Raw genomic sequence first — 5,000 nt, 5'->3', positions numbered from 1 at the left:
ACGCTGCTGGTGGACGCATACGACACACAAATGCAGCGAATTTGGACGATGCCTTCTTTGACCTATTCTCGTGATGCTTCTTGTAATGCTTGAGAGGAGAGAGAGAGAGAGAGAGAGAGAGAGAGAGAGAGAGAGAGAGAGAGAGAGAGAGAGAGAGAGAGAGCGAGAGAGAGAGAGGGGGGGGGGGGCAGCCAGAATAGCCGATTGACAATTAAAGGTATTCTTGCGGTATAGGTTAAAACTGCATTTATATCCTGCATAGTGGAGTCGTGATTGTGGGGGCGATATGTTTGATACATTTTGACTGCAAAGGCGGGTAACGAAGGCATCTAAACTCGACCAAACTGACAGTGAGTCTATTTTGCCATCTCGGTTCAAAAGAGTGCCCGATTGGGAAGCACATGAGACGGGAGCAGTATAATCAGCCCAACAGATCAATCCTTGTTCAATCAGCAAAACGATTTTAGGGGGGGATCAAAATGGCGATTTTCTGACGATTATTGCAACTTTGATTTTATTTGTCCAGTGGCGGTGGTAAGGCTAAGCAGTTATATAAGATGGATGGATTTTCCACTTTTTTTTCTATTCCTATCAATATAAAGCTTCAGTGGAGGGCGGCTTGGTGAAGCTATGGATAGCATGTCCGCCTAACAGTTCAGGGACCCGAGTTCAAATTCAACTTGCTCCAGCCTTCCTGTGTGCCCTCCCAAAAAAAAAAAAACATGCATGGAAGATGTATTGTACAAACTAAATTGTCCTGAGTTGTGATTGGGTACATTAACGGTTGTCCGTCTCTGTGTACCCTGGTTGGCATCCAGTTGAGGGTGCCCCCACGCCTACTGCCCCCAGTCAGCTGGGAGCATTGTGGGCGCAATAGGCGAGGCGCGAAGTAACGAGGGATCACTGTATATTCAAATTGAAGAACAACCAGTGAAAGTGGGTGAGATTTTTTTTTCCTTTTTCACAACTTGTGGCTTGTGTTTTACCATGGTGACAAGTGCAAAATACATCACACCGTCATGTGTAAAACACTGATTGCTCAAGATATTAAAAATAACAAACTTGTTGAAAAAAAAATAGTTGTGATTTGTATGGCAACATTTCTATCAGATGAATCCTTCCCCGTATTGGTGCTGGACGACACTTGTCACTTATATATATATATATATATATATATATATATATATATATATATATATATATATACACAGTGGGCCCCCAGTTTACGAACTCCCTCTTTTACGAACATTTCGACTTACGAGCGTGGACCCCGGCGTTTTTTGTCCCCCTCTTACGTACAAACCTTTCGTCTTATGAACAATCCGACATGCCGGTCAATGTGTTTGTACAATTATTTTCGCTTTGCTGCTTCAACAAAATCAATTGTTAACGCTTGTCACGGTAACGCTGAACGCTATTGCTCTTACAATGTCACAGTCACTGTCTCGGTCACGGTGTCAGTCACGGAGTCAGTCACGGAGATGCCAATATGCTATTGGTCGATTAAGGTCACAGTCCCGGTCTCACTCACGGAGATGTGAATATGGTATTGGCCGGCGTCACGTCAGTCACAGAAATGCCGATATGCTATTGGCCGAACGCCATCATCTAGCTTGATGGCACAGCTGGTCGGTTTGTTGTGAAGACTTTGCAAACTTTATCTGTGAGACATGGCTTCTAAAATTGCAAGTGGCGGTAAAGGAAGAAGTAAGAAGATGATGACAATAGAAACCAAGCAGGAGATAATAAAAAAATACGAAGGAGGCGCATGCATAGTTAACCTTGCTCGCGAGTATGGCCGTAACCGCTCGGCAATCTTCTAAGGGCAAGACTTTCCTTGCCGGGGGACGGACCTCGGTCGACAACAAAATGGAGAGGCTTCTTCTGTTATGGATGAAAGAGAAGGAAATCGCCGGTGATATGTTCTAGTTTGAGAAAAGTTCTTGTCAATATCTTGCCAACTTTACTTAAGTGGTTGAACCGTCTCTGCTCCCCTCCGCCTCCACCCAGCTCAAGTCACGTAAATGTGACTGGGCAACGTGACTTGAGCTGAGTGGAGACGGAGGTGAGCAGAGACCAACCCGCAGAATTTATTTATTTATTTTCTTAAACAATAACTTTTCTCAAACTAAAACATATCACCGGCGATTTCCTTCTCTTCAATCCATAATAGAAGAAGCCTCTCCATTTTGTTGTCGAGCAAGGTCTGTCCCCTCGGCAAGGAAAGTCTTGCCCTTAGAAGATTGCCAAGCGGTTCCGTCCATACTCACGAGCAAGGTTAACTATGCATGTGCCTCCTTCGTATTTTTTTATTATCTCCTGCTTGGTTTTTATTGTCATCATCCTCTTACTTCTTCCTTTCCCGCCACTTGCAATTTTAGAACCAATGTCTAACAGATAAAGTTTGCAAAGTCTTCACAACATTCCTTCCTTCCGTTTTTCACTCATTTTCTCTCCTTCCTTCCGTCCCGACCAGCTGTGCCATCAAGCTAGATAAAGGCGTTCGGCCAATAGCATATCGGCATTTCTGTGAATGACGTGACGCCGGCCAATAGCATCTCCGTGAGTGAGACCGGGACTGTGACCTTAATCGACCAATAGCATATTGGCATCTCCGTGACTGACTCCGTGACTGACACCGTGACTGAGACAGTAACTGTGACATTGAGCGGTTTCGGACGGTTTGTGCGTAAGTGGGGGACAAAAAACCCGGTCCACGCTCGTAAGTCGAAATGTTCGTAAAAGAGGGTGTTCGTAAAGCGGGGGCCGACTGTGTATATATATATATATATATATATATATATATATATATATATATATATATATATATATATATATATATATATATATATATATATATGGCATGCCGTTCAGGAAATTAATATTTGAATATATTGAGTGAAACCCTGAATATATTGATTGATACTTGAACATATTGAATGAAACCCCAAATATATTGAATGAAACCCCGAATATATTGAATGAAACTCCAAATATAATGATTGAAGCTTGAATATATTGATTGATGCTTGAATATATTGAATGAAACCCCGAATATATTGATTGAAGCTTGAATATATTGATTGATGCTTGAATATATTGAATGAAACCCCGAATATATTGATTGATGCTTGAATATATTGAATGAAACCCCGAATATATTGATTGAAGCTTGAATATATTGACTGATGCTTGAATATATTGAATGAAACCCCGAATATATTGATTGAAGCTTGACTATATTGATTGATGCTTGAATATATTGAATGAAACCCCGAATATACTGATTGAAGCTTGAATATATTGAATGAAACCCTGCATATATTGATTGAAGCATGAATATATTGAATGAAACCCCGAATATATTGATTGATGCTTGAATATATTGAATGAAACCCTGAATATATTGATTGAAGCTTGAATATATTGACTGATGCTTGAATATATTGAATGAAACCCCGAATATATTGATTGAAGCTTGAATATATTGATTGATGCTTGAATATATTGAATGAAACCCCGAATATACTGATTGAAGCTTGAATATATTGAATGAAACCCTGCATATATTGATTGAAGCATGAATATATTGAATGAAACCCCGAATATATTGATTGAAGCTTGAATATATTGAATGAAACCCTGCATATATTGATTGAAGCATGAATATATTGAATGAAACCCCGAATATATTGATTGAAGCTTGAATATATTGATCAATGCTTGAATATATTGAATGAAACCCCGAATATATTGATTGAAGCTTGAATATATTGAATGAAACCCTGAATATATTGATTGAAGCATGAATATATTGAATGAAGCTTTACTGATCCCAAGTCATGTCAGGTGATAGCCTTCTGAATTTGCTAGCTTAACAAAATGGCATCAGCTGAAACATTCCATTACTTTACTGAACTGGAACACTTCTTTGCTACAGGTTTGACACCAAATAACACTAACTATATATCACGTCACATTGAGGACCATATCTCTGTTATTGCGTCACTCAGTGCTTATGAGTAGTAAAATTCAACAAAACATTGCTGAGAGAACATTTTGCATCCATCTAGATGGACTCTACGAGTTTCTAAGATAAATGTTGGCAGAACTAACAGTCCAACGTGAGTACTAATATTTAAACAAGTGTATGGGGATGGAGGCTAATGCAGGCCAAGAATAATCTCTACAAACGTTTTTATCATTATTAAAGACAATTTATTCTCATGTTTATAAACATATTTGCACATTTTTTTTCCTCTTTGAAGGTACAACATACCCACTGCTCAACTGATTCACATGTGAGATTTAGGATTTAGCTGGATCACCAAATCTCAGATGCTGTCTGAAAACATTAAAACACTGTATAACTACAGGACACAACAGGGTTTGGTGGATTATGGGAGTTTCACTGACATTACAAAAGATGATCTGGATCGTCTTATTGCTATTATTCTGGAGAGACCCATGTCACTGGTAGTTTGAGAGGTAGAGGAGTCAGAGTTAAGCGTTGGCAGGTACGAGAGCGTTTAAGGACAGTAGATCCAGTGGGGCGAGCCTTGAGAGGATGAAGGGCAATTCAACGGAGGGTCTACAATGTCTCTCCCCCAAATGAAGTGTGGTACGTGTTTTATAAATTTAATTAATATTAGTTATTTTTCCCTGGTCTGAGCTTTCGTATTGAAAGCTCAGCTGGCCGTGTTGGATCGCTCCGGGTGACCGCAAAGCGGCCGCCATGATTCATTCCTGCCCCCTGCGTGAGCCATTGAATGTTCCCGAAGTTGATTGGCTGTGGCGACTCGAAACGCGGAAAAAGTACATCAAAAATTACTTCACGCAAAAGGCCAAATTTCGCTTCTCGTGACCGCGCGCGGCCATCTGCGTCGCTCCATTCGCTTCCATCGCGTCGCCCGACGTGCCTTCGCGCCCAGTCATGCGAACTCCATTAAACTAAATCATCTCCAAAACATTATTTCGGGTGCAGCCTACGCGGCCCGGTA

The 5,000-nt window shown here is 40.6% G+C and overlaps 1 protein-coding gene across 4 annotated transcripts in view; it reads right to left on the bottom strand.

Moving 5' to 3' along the window:
• Positions 1-41, bottom strand: part of LOC148425860 (CUB and sushi domain-containing protein 3-like) — a 627,928-nt gene extending 627,887 nt beyond the window's left edge. For all 4 annotated transcript variants that reach the window (XM_088410975.1, XM_088410976.1, XM_088410977.1 and 1 more), the window contains exon 1: positions 1-41. This exon is cut by the window's left edge and continues 350 nt beyond it. The gene's annotated coding sequence lies outside the window, so the exon portion shown is untranslated.
• Positions 42-5,000: the final 4,959 nt, after the last annotated feature.

Source organism: Hippichthys cyanospilos, chromosome 3, assembly GCF_059441005.1.
Source record: "Hippichthys cyanospilos isolate Australia breed blue-spotted pipefish chromosome 3, RoL_Hcya_1.0, whole genome shotgun sequence".
NCBI lineage: Eukaryota > Metazoa > Chordata > Actinopteri > Syngnathiformes > Syngnathidae > Hippichthys > Hippichthys cyanospilos.
Note: the sequence above shows the minus strand (reverse complement) of the source record. Positions and strands in the feature narration are given on the sequence as shown.